Genomic DNA, 19,582 nt, shown 5'->3' with positions numbered 1-19,582 from the left:
TAACCTATGTAAGGAAGACAGAACGGAAAATTAAAACTCACTTGGTCGAACAGAAAAGCAATATAAGACTGAAAATTTAAAATCAACAGCTGCTGCACACTACTCCAAGAAAACCCATAATATCAGTCAATTGCGATATCTGATCTTTGAACAGGTTGAGATAAAAGAAGGAAGAGATAATAAGAATTTTTTGCTACAACGCGAATTATACTGGATTGATAAATTGAACTCACTCAGCCCAATGGGATTAAATGAACGTTTGGAATATAGTTGTTATTTGTAATCCTACACCTTTATCATTGTGCAAGCATTTAAGACTCATGGATAATATCTGTATTTTTCTTTACAGCACATACTGATAGTCTTGTATCAATGTATTGCAGTGCTGAACCATAGTACTAACATTTGTTTCTTGTTTGAGCTTTTTAAGGTTTTGTGACCACGTGTTGACGTTTGTTTATTCTTACTTTAATTTGCCCATTGCAACACTCCACATATTTGTGTTTTTTAATCCTTACGGTACGACCGCAGGAATATATGGATTTCGTACTTAGTCCGATGTGCACCACGCACACTTTGCACTGAGGTTTAGTCTTTCCACTTTCAGACACCGTACGTAGTAGCATGTTTAAGTCTGTTTTCAGTTACTACGATCACTGTGACACTCACTTCCGGGTTGCGCAATTACTAAATTCCGGCCCGGAGAGTCGTCTCAAACGATTAACGCTAAGGCTGTTACACGCATTATGCTCGCAACAGAGCATTCACAGGTATGAGGCGCTGTACTTTTTTTGACCATTCTTGTCACATTTTATTTGAGCACAATCAAGATCACGGACGCTTCACGGCTTCAGTTCACACATATTGGCATTCACGTTTTTTCGTTATTTTCCATTTGAGCACAAGCAAGTTCACTAACGTTTCACGGCTTTAGTTTTACAAATATCGGCATTCACGTTTACGAGTTCGGATTCACTGCGTTGGACTTCTCACCGGTTCCTTGAGCACTTTGTAATTCATGTCCATTAGTCACCTTTTATGCATCGACGCATGGTTATGTTGGTGTCTCTTAGAATACACGTGGTAGTACTGCACGTATGTATATACGCTAATCAATTCACACGAGCACACGTGCTTCTCGCCACTTTTTCAAGCAATGTGGGCTATTTGGAACAAGGAACTTATTCTTACTACTCTTTACGGTTGCTACTATTTTATAAGTTGTTACCAGATACACGCATATGGACCCAGGTTCAATGGGCATATTTCTTTATTTTGTTATAGGGCAAACCCCGTGAAGAAGGGCTGGACCCGAAATGCATCGGTGAATTTTGTTTGTTACCCCTATGAACAAATACAATGATTGCGTTCAATGCCAAAACATCTAAATGCATTTATGACAGTATTTACAAGAATTTGATGGAAATTTCACTATTGGAATATGAAGATTAATGAACCAAAGTGAAATAAGTTGAATTGAATGGTTAATGTTTAAAGCGAATTTCTTCTCAACGGGGTGCTTTAAGGAGTTTACCCTTCCAGAGGTGAAGGATTTCACTTGACATTCCTTCTGGTCGGCAGCAGGGATGAGTCACCTAAAGCTTAAGGTGCACATGTTGAATTGGCCAGCTGTCTTGCGACAGGCAGCCTAACATGTGCACTTCAGACCTTACCATTCCAAGCTATTTAAACAGTCAGTCGGATTGCAGACACAGGCACCTAAAAGGAGTGCTGAGTTAGCCCGCTCCAACCATTCCTGGCGCTGTTCTCAGACTGATTGCTATTATAAATAGCATGAGAGCATCTCCAAGATTGGTTGTTGTAAGGAAAGTCAGTCACCTATGAAACTGGATCAGGCTCTTGGCTCATAAGTTGGCTGGTCTTGGAACACCTGATCAAATTGAGACAGAGGTGTCAGATAATATCAATAACCAACCTAGTAAGAGCTGCAGCTGGGAGTCTCCTTCAAAGAATGGTCGTGAGGAAAGAGGGAGGGAACCGCCACTCCAGGGCTGCTGACAGTAGAACTGGGAAATTTACTTGGGAGTTTTGTCAGATGATGGTCATACTCTGCGGAGCTGGCCACCCTAATCCACCGTGAGTCACATTCCATCTGACAGACGGACTACGGCGAGGTCTCGCCTTTCCGTTTAATGAAGGGCTCTGAGGCACTATTGGTCTGGGAGGGCGTGTGAGGCGAGGCAGGGAAATGGCCTTTGTACATATGTGGAGATAGAGGTGAGCCCCTTCTGCCTCCTTGAGCCGGGCACAAATGTCCTTGTCATGAGAAAGAACTTCTGGCAAATGAGGCAGGCGGTGCGTCTGTCTGTCTGTTCGGTGCCCCTCGATCAGGTTCGAGTCACGGCGTTGGCTCAATTACCCCAGATCCTGTGCAACAATCATTTACTCTCCCCTTGCCTAGGCAATGAATGCACAGTTAAATGCCTCTTTAATAGCTACATACCACTGACCACTCTCATTGTTTCCCTGTAAAAACGCCTGTTTAAGTTCAAGTTTATGTGCGCTTTGGGTACTCATCATGAGTAGTGTATGATGATGGCATACAGGGCTTAAAACAAAACTGCATTAAGGCGTTTTGTGCTCAAATACTGAATAGGTCGTGTTAACTTTCTACATGCACACTGTTCAAGAGCACATGCACGTCAGCAGCACGCCCTACAAACAGTGAAGGGGACGGTGCCAGCTTCATTACATGATTTGCGTTGTTGGTGATTACAGAATTGATATTGCAGATTTGTTCAGATATGCTACCAACAAAAAAATAAGTCACCTAGGCGAATTAAAACTACGTCGAACTTCTGTGCAACAGCAAAGAAACCAAGAGAGAGTAAAGAAACATGCACAGGTCGGTGCCGTTAGATTCCGTAGCTGTTATTTTACTTCCACTCGGTGAGTGAATCTCCCTCAGGAGGGAAGTGGCTTATTTTCAGAAGATTGCGGTCATTCTTTAATTAGGAATGGGGGATTTGTGCCCATCCTGCTGTAGCAAATGCTCAGCTCCTAATGACGTCCAAACAGACTTACTTTATTTAATTATATGTAATCACTTGATGAAATGTGGAATTGTATTTGATCCTCGTGCAGAAACCAAAACTGAATGTGTTCTTGTGTAATGTAACTGGTGTTCATGGAAAGCGCTCCAATAGAGTGGCAAGATTAAAGGTGCAATGTGGCCTTATAAATCAGTTCACTCAAGATCCCACAACACATCCAAGCAGGTTCTCATTCCTGCTCACCCATCCTTTGAACCAAGTTGCACCAGCAGCGCTACATGTTTATGTCGCAATTGAGAGCTTTGGAGCGGAGCCTGAAGGCACAGCGATTTTCTCACAGTGTCTGCCAGTCCTTCAAAAATGTGTTCAGAATATATGGCCATTCAATCCTTGGCCTCTCTGCAGTGAGCACTGGGCAGTGGTCACGTATTCCTGTTGTAATCGTGATTCTTTGCAAATGGGTGTAATGGGACCCTCATTATGAGGGTACACTGTCTTTAGAATAATAACAAGGCAAAAGTAAATGAAAATGCAGTGCTTGCTCGCTACATAAAAGTAATCCCTAACTTTTATGCTGCACCACTTTCAAATGTCCCTAGCCGCCACTCCACCCATCGTTAGAATGCCTAACTACAAACTGGAGTTTTAACAAGTCATACTGGCAGCTGAGAATATCTCTATTAAATGGTATCATTTTCGAAATCCTGCAACACTGCTTCCTATTTCAGGAAATAATGAAGATAAATACAGGAATGATAATGTTGATGATGAAGATGATGAACCAGAGCATGACTCCAACAGTGTCACAGAGGTATTTACCAAACCAAGACCAGATATTAAAAGAAATTCCCATCGAATTGGCTGTGCTAATTCTGTTTGTGGGTGTTTTTGTCTGACACATCATTGCAGAGCACTGAAGGCTGCATATACAGTTTGTTCCATTTCTGAAGTTCTTGAAGCATCATAAATGCGGAATGTAATTTCAGCTGAAGTGGCAGAGTTGATTGCACTGACCAGAGCTTATTGCCTTGCAGAACTTTTGAATGCAATGATCTATACAGACAGCAAATATGGTTTTGGAGTGGTCCATGACTTTGGACAGTTATGGTGACAAAGAGGTTTTATAGCATCCTCGGGGGACTCCCATAAGCTATAGTTCCTACATACTTAATTTGTTGGAAGAAATACAACAGCCAAAAGAAACTGCGGTGGCTGTGTGCTGCCTATAAGACTGGAAGAGATATGGTTAGATTTGAAAATAGAAATGCAGACCAGGTGGCGAGATATTGTACACCTGAGAATAAAACTGTGAAATCAAATGAGCAAATAACAATTCAAGAGCCTGAACAGAATGAGTCAAATAAGATTCCTGCAGAAGGTATAGAAAATGTAATGTTTCTTGTTGATTCCAATACAGACTTCTTTGAGTGAACTGAGGGACTTCCAGGAGGAAGACCAAGAGAGGATGCCCAAAAAGATAGTAAATGGTTTCAAAAATGTTGTCAATGTGTCTGGATCACTCCTGAGTATAAATATAAATTTAATGTGCAATGATTCAATGTTAAATTCCATGGCTAGGTATTTGCATAATACGTTACATGCAGGGAGAGAATCCATGACCTGATTGTTCAATAAGTACTGTTCAAATTCATAATTCAGAAGTATTGCAGAGGATTTGTGTCAGAGGTGTTTAGTTGGTCAGCGAAATAATCAGGGAAAAAGACGATTGTCCTTATGAACCATACTAGCAAATCAGAAGAACCATTCACAAGACTTCAAGCAGATTTCATTGAGATGCTAGTTTACAACGAACTGAAGTACATTATCATGATTGACTGATTATTCTTTAAATAGGTTGAGGCCTACCCCACCAGGAGATCAGATAGCATGACAGTTGCCAAGCTTTTGACGAGGAAATTAATGTCCCGTTTTGACCAGGCGGCCCCCACTGAGACAAATTGTGGCTCCCATTTTAACAAAGAAATATTGAAGTTGATTTGTAAAGCTCTCCAGATTGGTGAAATGTTCCATTGTTGTTATTTTTCTCAAGCATCTGTTATTGTGGAGATGATGAATGGCACTATCCAAAATAAACTGCCCAAAGTATGCACATCGACTAGTCTGAAATGGCCTGACGTACTTCCTCTTGTCCCGAGAAGTATTAGAAGCACCCCAGATGAAAAGACTGATCTCTCAGGAGTGCTTATGGGCAAGGAGATTTTCTAAAATTCCTTCACCAAGATTTGATTTAATAACTGATGACATCATTCGAGGTTACTGCAAAGGTCTGGATGGTGTAATGAAATCTGTTTCTCATGAGATGAATTTGGCAACACCATCGACAAAAGAAATACCCCTCTGAGCCCTAAAGATTGGGTTCTTATAAAGAAGCGTGGCCGCAAGAATTGTTTAGAAGAGCACTGGAGAGGCCCGTTTAAAGTCATAATTGTGACCAACACTGCTGTGAAGTGTGCCACAGTCCAGCAGTGGATCCACGCTGCTCACATAAGAAAAGTGTAAGCGTTGAATAAAGAAGTGGTGACAACAACCCCTGAATCAATAGTGAAGCTTGAGTTTGCAGTGTGGATCAAGAGGGGGATGAAGATATTTTGCAACTGGCGAAGTTGGAGAAGTTGCAGCTGAAGAGGGTGAAGATCTAGGTGAAGGCACCAGTAGGAGTGGTAAGTTTCAAATCGAGTGTTAGAGCAAGGAGCTGTTGCAAAGTTACGAGTGGCAGCAAGAAGAAATAGTCTTGGATCCAACCAGTGAAAGACTCCAAATGAAAATTGGAGTCTCGAGAAGCCACAAAGGTAGGAAGCAGTTCACAGTAACACAAGTTGCTGATGATGATCAAACTAAAGGTTCTTCCTAATGTGTGCAATTCTTGAGTGACCTTTTAATGTTTGTTTTTAGGAATGACATTTTTAACTTTGTGGATATGATGTTAATATTGTTGGTATATCTCATGACTTTGTTTGTCTTTTTTATTATTGGATGAAATCTGTACTTTTATGATTTTAAATAATCGAATAAAGTGTTTTCTGACTGACTGATCAAACTAAAGGTTCATCAGTGAGTGGAGAAGATTAAGCAGTAGTCACAAGTAAAGATGCAAGAGTCGAGACACCAAAGATAGTAAAGAGAACCTGTAAAAAAAGCACTGGCAGAATGAAAGACTAAAATCAAAGAAGATCCTAAAGTGATTGGAATTGATTCAGAGAACAGTGAAAGTGAGTGACCAGTTGCTAAAAGACCAGCAAGATGAGAATTCCAAACAGAAAGTATGTTTAAACTGAATTGGTGTATCTAGCTTCTGTGTCTGACGAAGAAGAAAAATAATCACATACAGAGATCTGCAGTCCAATAAACAGTTGGTAATTCACTTTTGAAACTGAACTAGAAGAAGAGCCACCTAGAACGTAGCGAGAAAAGACTGTCAGTGGTTAAATCAGTTTAAACTTTTCAAAAGAATCCAGAAGAAGAAAAGAGTTTCAAGAATATGAACTGTATGAACTGCACCAAGAGAGCTGCTAAAAAAAATAACAAAAAAAGCTTTTTAAAGTTAATTTTGTTTTTGAATTTTTGATTATTACTTTTAAAGGAAAGAGGAAGAAAAGTTATATTATTGTTGGCATGTAGCAAATGCTGCAGAATTATTGCTCTTCTCATTAATTATTGACATTAATAGTCTTAGTTGGTTTATTGTTGTGCCACTTTTCTCTGGTGAGATACGCCTCAGCAGAAGTTAAATTAACTACAGTACATCATGATGTTGGATCTAACACAATAATAAATGTGAAGAGCTTAATTATTTTTTCATGATAAAATCTGTACTAAAATGGTGGGTGAGTGTAAGGATATTATGGGGGTCAAGGATTGTTTTTGTGTATACTTTTCTCCCTTCTTCTGCAGGTGAAGGAGCACACTACCAACATCTTCCAATGTCCTATAGTTCAGCTTGTATTGTGTTTGTAGTATTTTCAATAAACATGTGTTTTAATCACCTTATCTGTCGGATTTCAACTTTTTACTGGGAAACCTTCCTGCTTCAGAAGATGCTACAGATTTGAAATTTCTGAATACAGTTGCACAAACTAACCATTATACTAATAAAACTAAACAGGAGTATGTGTAGGGAATATAATGAGAGAAGAGGGAAAATTGTGAGTGATTTGAAAGATGAGAAGTCAAGAGAACAAGTTAAGGCTGAAAAAGAATTTCGATTTTTGAATTTGCGTTTAAGATTAAGAACAGGAGCATGAGAAAAAGAGTGAGCTGTGTATTGTGCCTCATGAACCTACAGGAGTCAGGTCAATTGAATATGTAGGTGAGAGTGAATGTGAAAGAAGATATGTGTTAGTAGTGATTTCTTGGTTGGTGAAGGACCAATTCTGAGAGGGATTTACAATGTGTGTGGTAAGACTCCTTATTTAAACCTGCCTGGTTCTTGCTATCTTGCTTTAGTGTTAACTAGAGTTTACCGTGGCGTGGACTGAATGATGCTGTTGGTTTGAAAAGAGTGAAGCCTGGTTTTGGGCAGATATTATGAAATATATTAGGAGCTATGATACGATCTATAGGTGTGGCTATGAGTGATGTGAAAATTAGACTGTTGTCTACCCTACGGATCGGCTTGCTTCTAACATGGCCAGTGCCTTAACACAGATTAATTCTTAACTAAATGCAATGATAATGAGAAAACATTTGGCGTTAGATATACCCCGCATGAAGGAGGACAGTGTTTTGCAGGGTTTTGAAGATTAGCCTGTGTTGCACCTTTATACCCAATAACAGGAAGGTCATTACTGCATATATTTTAACATAACTAATATTTCTCGTGAAGTCCGCCCGCCAGCAAATCCATATCATCATAGGATCGCTGCAAGAAGTTTTTTGACCCCAGGGTGTCTACATTAGTGGGAGGGGCGTTGTCAGGCTTGATCATGTATTTGATTGTTCCTGTTTTTATCAGTTTGAGAGAGTCATAACACGTTGGTCTTGATAAAGATGGTATTATAATTCTTCCATCGAAACGCGTCGACGCCTGATTTGCTAGGAACACAATCTGTATTATCACTGAGACCTTCAAGTGCTAATAGAGTACAGCACCCAGTCTCAGTTTTTGAGAAACAAGTATTTCGGATGTGATCAGTTTAAGACAAAGTCTTCGGTCTATTTTCTGTACTCTCGCTCATATTTTAAATTTATGTTGTCTTATATTTTGTATTGTGTTTTCTGAATGAAATTTATGGAATTTGTCCTGTTTTTTAGATCTTATGACACAGTGTCATTAATTATGTAGATTTGTGTGTTTTATGATCAATACAATAATTTTAACCTTCTGTCATTAGTCTTACACTTAATAGTAGCCTTGAGTATACAGATATATTCTCCCATTCTGAATGCAATGGATGTGATTGAGTGACAAAGTTGAAGACTCTGTTCAGACAATATATATGGTTGGTTGCATAGTGTTGTCCAAAGGAAACCTTTGTGATTACATATTTGCACTAGTGAAGGCAGTACTTTAAAAAAAAAACAGCAAAAAATTGCTTGTGATGGGTACAACAGCAACTTGTGTTCAATTTGCTCAGATAGCTCCCAGAATACGATTTTTACCTGAACTACTTCCCAATTATACAGCTTGGCGTAATGTTGTAATCTTGCACATTTTGCATAACAATCATAATGCAAAATGCCAGAAATTACACAAGATTACAAAGGCATAAATGAAATTTGATCCAGGCTTAATACATATCAAAATAGAAATGATCAAAATGACTTACCAGAATAAATAACAAGCATCGGCATTCCTAACGGATCTGGCTTATAAGTGCTATTTCAGGCGATGGTGAGTTTAGGCACACAATAGCTCATCATATGTGCACTCATGCGTCCATTCATCCACCCACTGATTCAGACTTGCATTCACTCACTCACTCACTTATTACCAAGGAAACTTACACAAATTTAAGCAGCGTTTGCAATATAAATTAAGAGAATAAAAGTAGAAAAATAGGAAAATGCTGCAGCCTAATTGTGGCAGGCATTTGCTTGCAAAACAAAATTATTAGAAATGTTTCCAGACAGCCATCTTTCAATGGTACTGAGCATGGTTATTACTGTTTTAAAGTTCCAACATGGCCACAATTAATACAAAACTGTGGGGCTTTTTTGAAATGCTAGAATAATGATACACTATGCACAATATAATTCCAAGAAGACTGCTAGTTAAAAAACACAATGGGCGGCCATCTTAGAATGGTACTGCGAACAGTATATAATTGTTGTACTAATGCAAGATGGCTAACATGTTCCTTGTAAATGTGGTGCCCATCTTGGAAATGTAGAACAATGGTAAACTAAGGGCAGTACCATTCTTAGATGACAACCCAGACACTGTGGTCACTTGGAATGCAGCTCACTGCACATAAAATGAGTGTCAAACAAGGTGTTGGACGCACCATTTGGAAAGCTGATGGATGCTCTGAAAACTACCAAAATGAAAAAGGAGAAAATGGAAACGTAAAAGACTGGCTCACCACTCCAGGTACTTAAGTACATTCATTTCCAGGCAGATATGCAAATATGATCAGTCAATATGCATTCCCTCACATAGCAACAGCGCCAAAGACTAAAGTGGGCTGCCCCATTACCCCATGCAGAGGTAGAGTGTGAAGGACACTTGAACAGATAACTATTTGAGGTGGGCTGACACAAAGCCCCTCTATCTAAATATTTGCATATATGTATTTTTTATGATTCTTTTTTCTTTTGCTTACAAGAGCCTGCCAGACACTAAAGATGTCAGGCCAGACAGTTCAATGCACAAAGAGAAAAATACTGTGCATACAATAACAAACATATACAAAATTACAGCTGGCAACATAATATACAACCTCTCTTAAATTGGTCTAGCAAGATTTCATGCAGTGAAAATCATCTACCCCTTGGAATAGGTGACAACCAAAATGAAATCCATTGCCTTGTTTGCTAGTCTGAGAGATTACATGTAAGAAGATACCAGTCTACAATGTTCCATAAAGTCTACAGGATTGAACCCAGTGTAATAAGTATAATCTTTAAAGGTCTATTGGATTTAACATATGTTTTTCACAAAATAAAATTCAGGTCTAGTGCCTTTGCTGTAACCTTTAAAGAGCAAACACAAGGAGTTGATGGACGGAGTACTGAAACTTTTAAGACACACACCCAGTCACAGATCTGGGTTAAATCCATCATCATTCTTTGGCTCACTTTGCCACCCTAGTTTAAACCCAGCCATTCCCAAAGCAGTTTTGACCGTTTTCCTGACGGGACCAGTCCAGCCCGAAAAGTCAAGCCAGGTCTTCCCTGGACCGGAAAGAAGCATCCTGGGATTGGTTTCGGGGTAACACCCCTCATCAGGAAGGCTAGCTTGAATTCAGTGGCAAAGTGAGCAAGGGACGCACGTCTGGGCATACCATGCCAACTTAGGGCGAACAAAGCAAACACAAGGAGAAGATGGACAGAGCTCTGAAACGTTTCAGACACTCAGTCCCAGTCACAGATCTGGTTGAATCCATCATCGTTCTTTAGCTCACTTCCCTACCCCAGATCCGACCCAGCCATATGTAAATCAGTCTTGACCCTGTTCATGATGGGACAGTCCAGCCCGAACTGACAAGCCAGGTCTTCTCTGGACCAGAAACAAGCATCCTGGGATCAGTTTCGGGGTAACACCCCTCATCAGCCAGGCTAGCTTGAATCCATTGGCAATGTGAGCAAGGGACCCACATCTAGGCATACCCTGCAAACTGAGGGCAAACCAAGCAAACACAAGGAGATGGACTGAGCGCTGAAACTTTTCAGATACTCACCCCTAGTAACAGATCTGGGTTGAATCCATCATCGTTCTTTAGCTCACTTCGCCACCCCAGTTCAGAATTAGCCATATGCAAATCAGTGTTGACCCTGTTCCTGATGGAACAGTCCAGCCTGAACTGCCAAGCCAGGTCCAGGGAAGACCTAGCTAGGATCAATGGTTTTCCACTAAAAGCAAGTAAGGCCTACTGTACCGGGCATCAGCTTTCCCACAAGGTGCAACAAGTACTTAATTGGAGTGGGAGCATATACCTTCTGCCCAATCCAAAGATAGTAGATAAGAGCAGTATGTGGGTGAAGTGTAAACGCATCTCTCAGTACTGCTTCTGAAAGCCCTTTTTCTGGCGATCAGAAAAGGTCTGAGGACAGCTGTGCTGTGCTGTCAAGCCAGCCCTAAAAGTAGAGGTCAGTCTATACCTAGGCATGGGTACTATTTCCTCACATCCGGCTATCCGGGATAGCAGTGCTTAATTTGAGCCAGTGCTTTCCGGTGCTGAACACCGGCACTTAATTGGTTTCCGGTGCTCGGCACCAGCACCTAATTGTCAACACCACACTTAGGGCAGTCTGCCACAAGGTGGCGCTGCTCATGTAATTTAGAGAAGAGCAGTATAACAGCTGTTCAGGAAAACAATATACATAAAAAAATTGCTAATACCTGCCTCCCCAGCCATTCCTTTAGCTTTGGGGATCTGGAATAATCTAAACTGTCGCATTTACATATGATAGAGATGGTTTGTAGTTGTTTTGGCAGCAATGACAAGGGCGATGGGTGGTGCAAGCTGCAGTGGCCTCCTGGTCAGAGCCCTGGCACTTAATATTTTACAAATTAAGCACTGAGTGATAGTAAAAAACTCAACCTTGGATTTCCCCATTTCTGCCTGCTTGCAGTGTAAACATGCAAATACTAGAAAACAGATGCAACTGGAAAACACTAGTATGAGTAAATACAGCAACACAACAGAGAGACAGAGTGTGTCTGTCTACAGACCTTGTCTTGTATGAGAGTGTTTTGTTTGTGGATAGAACAAGGATTACTGCCCTCCAACAAGCATCTCATTCCCTTCACCTGGTCCGTTTATCTTGCAATAATGCACAAGTTCCTTACCTTTGGTAACGATATATCTGTAAGAGACATTAGTGATAGATTCCTTACCTTAGAATATCCCCAGGCATCAGACTGGATCCGGAAAGTTTTCATCAGCAGTACCCCTGCGCGTCGGTAGGCGTCGTCGTGCGGCTCCGCGTACGTCGCTGGCGTCGTAGTCGCAGCGATGACGTCGCTAGAGCTACATAGACGCGCCCACGCGTGCTGACATCAGTTCTGTACATGACTTTCTGCGCCAGGACGCAGAGCCATGCAAGATACTGACCACTGGTGCATTGAAACTAGGACCCTGAAAGGGATGGCTTTAACCCTAGAAATCAGTTTGCAGAACGGGGAGGATGGGTGGGGCGGTAAGGAATCTATCACAAACTAATGTCTCTTACAGATATATCGTTACCGAAGGTAAGTAACTTGTGCATCTGAAAGAGACACGTTAGTGATAGATTCCTTACCTTAGAATAGATACCCCAGCAATACCAACCCCGGTGGTGGGTCTGCAAACCAAGATCACACCAGAAAGTCACGGAGAACAGAATGGCCAAAGAAGCCATCTCTCTGGACTTGTCTGTCCAGGCAATAATGCTTAGTAAAAGTGTGCAGCGAGGCCCACGTAGCTGCCTGACAGATGTCTTGCAGGGGGACACCACATCCCAGTGCAGTAGTAGCTGCTGTGGCCCTGTTAGAATGGGCGCGTGACCCCAACGGAGGTTCCTTTTTAGCCAGAGAATAGCAGGCTGTAATACACAAGACGGCCTACGTCGCCAACCAAGAGCTGGTCATCCACCGGAACTGTTGTGTGCGATTCTGGTAAAATGAGAGCGCGTGTTTTGGGTCCAGACGGTGGAGCGTCTCTTCCTTTCTGGAAGGATGCGGAGGCGGAAAGAAAGTTGGCAAGGTGATAGTTTGCCCGATGTGAAAGGCAGTAACGACCTTTGGCAAGAAGGAAGGATGAGTGCGAAGCACAACCTTGTCCGGATGAACAGACAGAAAAGGAGGTTTATAGGAAAGAGCCTGGAGCTCACTGACACGCCTAGCGGAGGTGATGGCAACCAGGAAAGCAGTCTTCAAAGTCAATAAACGAAGAGGACAATTGTTAAGTGGCTTAAAGGGAGCACACATCAAATAGGTAAGAATCAGATTCAAGTCCCACTGCGGCATCACAAAAGGAATAGGAGGGAAAAGGTGAGTAATGCATTTTAGAAATCTATTTACAACAGGGGACTTGAAAAGAGAGGGCAGATCAGGGAGCCTGAGAAAGTCCGAGATTGCAGAAAGTTAGCCCTTAATACTGCCCAGAGCAGAGCCCTGCCAGGCCAAAGACATAAGGAACAAAAGGACTTCTGAAAGAGGGTAGAAAGGGGATCCACAGCCTTTGCTGTGCACCATGCCACAAATTTGTTCCACCTGCAGGTGTATACCGATTTAGTGGAGGGACGCCTGGCTGCCAGAAAAATATCACAGACTTCAGGAGGAAAGTCTAATGGAATCAACTGTCACTGCTCAATCTCCATGCAAGGAGGTGGAGGCTGGACAAGTTCAGGTCGAGGACCTTCCCCTGCTGCTGCGACAGAAGATCCTCATGAAGAGGCAGTCGAATTGGGGGCTCCACACTCATAGTGAGTAGCTCGGGATACCAAACTCTTCGAGACACAAGAATGACTTGGGCCCGGTCGCGCCTGATCTTCTTCAGGACTCTGGGCAGAAGTGATATAAGCGGAAAGGGGTACAACAGACCACAACTCCACTTGTGATAAAAAGCATTGCCGAGCGAGTGCTGCCTTGGAAATTCCAACGTGCAGAACTGCTGACATTGCGCGTTCTCTTTGGTGGCGAATAGATCTAACCAAGGCTCTCCCCACTGTTGAAAGAGACCTTGCGCCACTGCCGAGTGAAGATGCCATTTCTGATCCATCATGCACCTGCGGCTGAGTTTGTCCACCCTGGCATTCAAAGAACCTGCCAAGTGTTGAACCACCAAGGAAATGCCTTGACGTTCCAGCCATGTCCAGAGACGCAGAGCCTCCTGACATAGGGTCCACGACCCCACCTGGCCTTGCTTGTTGCAGTACCACATGGCGGTGGTGTTGTCTGTGAGCACCTGGACTACTCTCCCCTTGACAGAGGGAAGGAATACCTTCAGCGCAAGTAGGATCGCCTGGAGCTCCAGAAGGTGGATATGGAGCCTGGACTCCGCCGGAGACCAGAGGCCTCTGATCTCCGCCTCTCCCATGTTGCCGCCCCATCCCATGAGGGACGCATCCGCCACCACTGTGTGCTTCGGTTGGGGAAGGGAGAGTGATCTACCCTGACACAATGCTGGTTCGTGAGCCACCACTGCAACTGTTGTGCAGTGCCCTCCGAGATCCGGACATACTCGGACAGGTTGCCCTGATGCTGCGCCCACTGGAACTTCAGGTCCCACTGCAGAGCCCGCATATGCCATCTGGCATGATTTGTTAGCAGAATGCAGGAGGGCATGAGGCCTAGCAGCCTCAAGGTCATTCTGACCGAAACCCAGGACAAGGGCCTAAAGATAGGAATCATAGCCTGAATGTGCCAAACTCGTTGTTTGGGAGAATAAACCCGAAACTGCGCCGTGTCCAGAACTGCTCCGATGAAGAGGAGCCTCTGAGAGGGAATCCGGTGAGACTTCGGCACGTTGATGGAGAACCCTAGCAAATGCAGGAGGTCGGCCGTAGTCTGGAGGTGGGAGACGACTGCCTGGAGCAAGCCCGCCTTTAACAACCAGTCGTCGAGATAGGGGAAGACTGAAACCCCTGATCTGCGCAGATAAGCTGCGACCACCGCCATCACTTTCGTGAACACCCGAGGGGTGCTGGTAAGGCCAAAAGGGAGCACGGTGAACTGAAAGTGCTTGTGGCCTACCGTGAACCGCAAGTAACGCCGGTGGGCCAGCAGGACGGGGATATGAAAGTAGGCGTCCTGCAAGTCCAACACACCTATCCAGTCTTGCGGGTCCAGGGCAGAAAAGACCTGAGCAAGTGTGAGCATCTTGAACTTCTCCTTCCAGAGGAAGCAATTGACGTTCCGAAGGCCTAAGATAGGACGCAGGCCCTTGTCCTTCTTTGGAATCAAGAAGTAGTGGGAACAACAACCACGACCTACTTCTGTTGTTGGAAAAGCACTCGTTGGCCCCCTTGGCCAAGAGGGCCGCAACTTCCTGCTGCCAAGTGATCCCCCAACATGCGGTGGTATTGAGGTGGCATAGCTGGAAAGGTAGTCTTGAAGCGGAGGGAGTAACCCCTTTGGACTATCTGTAAAACCCACCTGTCCGAAGTGATGGTGCGCCAGTGGGGGAGGTGATGGCGAATCCTGCTGCCCACTGGCGTTTGGTGGGCCTGAAAGACCGGACTAGGAAGGTTTGGAGGCAGTGGTGGCAGGGGAGGAGGTGGACTGACCCACCTGCTGGCCCCGTGACCCACCTCAGCGGGTCCCATGTCCGCGGCTGCGCTGAGACTGTTGCTGCGGTAGGCCTGTGGCTTTGAAACGAACGTGTTTGGGTGCCCCTTGACCACGAAAGGAGCGAAAGGCAGACGCCGAGGGAGTGCGTGTAGCCGACAGGCCTAAGGACTTATTGGTAGATTGCGAGTCCTTAAAGCGCTCCAACGCACTATCCGCCTAGTCGCCAAAAAGGCGAGTGCCATCAAAGGGCATGTCCATCAGAGTGTTCTGGACATTCCGTGAAAAGCCAGTTGTCCTTAGCCAGGAGTGACGGCGTAGTGCCACTGTCATGGAAATCGCTCTGCCTAGCGAGTCGGCGATGTCAAGGCCACAATGAATTGTGAACTTAGCTGAATCTCTCCCCTCAGCAAAAGCTTGAGAGAGCACCGTCCGGGCCTCGTCCGGACACTGAGGCAGCACCTGCGCCACCATATCCCACACAGAGTGGGAATAATGGCCCAAGAGGCATGCGGTGTTCACAGACAGCAACACTGAATTGGCGGAAGAGAAAATCTTCTTCCCAAATTGCTCCAGTTTCTTGGATTCCCTGTCCAGAGGTGCGGAAGGGAATGTGCTGGGGGACGCAGAGGCTTGGGCAACCAAGCTCTCAGGGGTAGGGTGTTGGGAGAGGAAAACGGGGTCGCCCGGGGCCGTTCCTATCCACAGGAGCCCCTGTGTTGGGTCTGGACCCGGTGCCCGAAAGAACGTCTGAAAGTGCGACATTGAAGGTCAGCAGCGGCTTCGCAGAGGAAGACGCTGGCCGAAGCACTTCTGTCAGGAGGTAAGTCCTGACTGCCACTGTAGGGAGTTCAAGGTGAAGAGCCGCGGCCGCCGTATACAACACCTCTGAATAAGTACCACCCTCCTCCATAGCCACGGTAGAAGGAGACAGTGCGCCAGGTTCTGGAGAAAAATCCAGTCCACCTGCGTCCTCCAAATCCTCTTCCCAGTCCGGCTCCAACTTGCAATCCAGTCCACCCCGTCCTCCGTAACCTGCGGAGCAGGTGGGAAAGAAGGTGGGTGGATAAAGAGATAGAAATCCCCCAGCGGCGTCGGTCGACACCCTCCCGGCACCGTATCCACGTGGAAGCCGGGGCCGGCGTCAGCCGGCGCCGTATGTGTCTTTGTCGGTGGAGATTGTATGAAATTTTGTACTTGTATAGCGCACTGCTGCCCCAGCGACGGGGCGTCCTGGCGCTTGTACTCATACCGCTGTGGAACCCTTCCTGGCTTTCCCTGTGAAATGTCCACTCCTGGGCACCCCCAAGGTGAAGCCAGGCATCCCCAGCGCTGTTGGGGCCGTTGTGGAGATTAGGCAAGCTATTGCCCAGAGTTGCAGAGTGGGACCCATGATTAGAGTAGGCGTCGAGGCGAGAAATATCAGGTCCGAGGAAATTGAGCCCAAGACCCGCCGAGGCGGGAATTGAACCCTGGTCCCGGGCCAGATCTCTGCATCAGGGTCTGCCGCTCTAACCATTGAGCCACACTTCTCCACAGCCACACTTCTCCACATGAGTTCAACCGGCATCGGCTATGATCTAGGCATGGGTTCACGGGGGTTTGCGGCGTCGAGGCTGGTGCCGTCGAAGACGTCGGGCCGGAGCTGGCAACAAAGGAAGGCCAGGACCCCGGTTGGGCCCGCAGGGCCCGAAGGTGTGCCGGCGGGGCCCGACAGGCCAAATAGGCGGTCCATAGCAGACAAGAACTCCTGCAGCTGAGCCGGAGTCGCCGACAGACCCGGGAAAGGCGGGCAGACCGTCGGCAACTGCCTAGGCTCCTCTGGAGCCACAGGGGTGGCACCACCCGCACCCTCAGCCGTGTCGCGCGACAGGCTAGGCGAAGAGCGATGCCGCTTCTTCGATTTCTTGTGCTTTGTCTTATCTGACCCCGAGTGCAAAGACTTCGACGAACGATGGTGGTGGCTCCGCTACTGGTCCCTCGACCTCCCAAAGGACTGGGACCTTGAATGGCGCTGAGCCGATTACTGGGCCTCAAGCAACTTTCGGGACCGCTCCCGCAAAGTTTTCGGAGCCAAGGCCCGGCAGTCAGGGCACGATGAGGGGTCGTGGTCACGCCCCAGGCAGTAGAGACATTCGCGGTGCGGGTCCGTCACCGACATCATGGGGGGAAAAGCCTCGCAAGACTTAAAACCGGGCATCCCTATACACCAGGAGTTAAAGACTCAAAAGAACAGAGACAAAAGTCCCAAAAAACACAGTCAAAAATTGACTGGGGGTACCGCTCTCTCCGGATCTGCGCTTGCTGGCGCAGAAAAAGAAAGAACTGACATCAGCGCGCGTGGGCGTGTCTAAGTAGCTCCAGCAACGTCATTTCGGCAACTACGACACCAGCGACTTACGCGGAGCCGCACGACGACACCTACCGATGCGCAGGGGTACTGCTGACGAAAACTTTCTGGATCCAGTCTGACGCCTGGGGATATTCTAAGGTAATGAATCCATCACTAACGTGTCTCTTTCAGATACATGAATGACTAAGCCTAGGTGGTGAACTCTACTCCATTCGCGGAGTTTGCAGAGTTTTTCGCGCTCAGCGGAGCTCGCGGAGTCCAAAAAACGCAGAAAATAATTTTTTCCTCGCACGTGTGTCAACGGTAAGTTGGCGAGCATGACCAAGGAACATCCAATGCTAGACCACTTCCCATTGAGATTTCTCAAGGCAGGCGGTCACAGACGATCGCTACCGCTGGCATTGAGAAACCTTCTGTTCACGCTGAGGAAGCTGCAGCTCGAGTAGAACTTCTACTCGAGCGGCAGAAAGAAGCAGCACCCTCTTGCACTGTGCAAGATGGCGTTCACGCTGATTTTACAGTGCGGGACAAACACCCAGCCTGAAAATTCAGTGCAAACGACGCATGGTAACCCTCTCTGCCACTCACAGAACTCCGAATAGCTTGGCAGAGTTGTTTTGTCACTAGGCGGAACTCCGCCCAGGCTTACTGATGACTACAGAGCACACTGAGGTGACGAATGTTGGCCTTATACACTGTCCGGAAGAACGAGCTGTCACTTGAAGTCACTGTGGTTAGTTTAGAGTGGCATGGTATTCTCCAACTATTCTTTTTAAAGGAATCTACTCAAAGGGTCTTCATGCTCAACCCTGTTTCACACAGCCAAGCCAACCACATTTAAGAAAAAGTCTCAGCCCTTTTCTCACAAAAATATTTGGGGGTGTTATTCTTCCAGTTTCTTAATATTCTGCATGACTGACACCATGCAAATCAATATTTGGTCATGTGTGCTCGATCACATAGTGATTTTGGTGATAGTGACTAGTGGTGGTTAATGTCTATGGAGTATTAGAAGACAGGGGTTCCCATCTTGGCTTCACCAACACAAAACTCAGTGCTACTGGGCAAACCACATTTATCTCAGCATCTTGGTTTCATTATATAACAAACGTAGGAGTGACTATAAATCCGTTGCATGTCACTGTCAACACATATTTGAACACGTTAATATTTACATGCAAATAATTAAGGTGGAAAAAGCTCCTGCAATTGTGATATGGTTCGAAGGTTTAATTGTCTGATATATCTAAGCCTGGTAGCAGGCTGCCAGCTAAACCCCATGCAGACCAGAATAAAGATGAAGTACAGGACAAGGGGTGGTGATTTTGCTAATTCATTTATTAAAGAATGTCTTTTTTTAATGAAATGTGAACCGGACACACACAGTGCATCAGAGTGCTAATACCTTACATCTTCATTAGTTGGTTTATTGTAGTGCCACTTTTCTCTGGTGAGATACGCCTCCGCAGAAGTTAAATCACGGGTGTGCACAAATGGCACCCTTTCACCCGGTTAGGCAACTTCTCGCTTGACTGCGACTCGGAGTGCATAGTGCCACTAATCGACGGCTGTTTTGAAAGCGTGTTGCCCGCTGCCTGTCTGAATGTGCACTGCTGCATCGTTCAAGACCCAAGAAGATGGTGCAGCGCGGCTCATTGGTGCGGGTGGGTGGAAGTGTAGGAAACATTGCTGCGAGAGGGTAACTATGCAGGTGGTCATACAACCATAAAATAAACCATGAGAAAGTAAAACCCTTAAAATACCACCGACAGATTGAGATATTCGCGCGGCGGACAGGGAATTAAACGTGCCCTTACAAGCCTC

The 19,582-nt window shown here is 45.3% G+C and overlaps 1 protein-coding gene across 2 annotated transcripts in view; it reads right to left on the bottom strand.

Moving 5' to 3' along the window:
• The window catches only part of MYRFL (myelin regulatory factor like), an 872,690-nt gene that overhangs the window by 852,539 nt on the left and 569 nt on the right, over positions 1-19,582 (bottom strand). The window lies entirely within an intron of this gene.

Source organism: Triturus cristatus, chromosome 4_1 (assembly GCF_964204655.1).
Source record: "Triturus cristatus chromosome 4_1, aTriCri1.1, whole genome shotgun sequence".
NCBI lineage: Eukaryota > Metazoa > Chordata > Amphibia > Caudata > Salamandridae > Triturus > Triturus cristatus.
The sequence above is the reverse complement of the archived record's forward strand: the minus strand, read 5'-3'. Positions and strand labels throughout refer to the sequence as shown.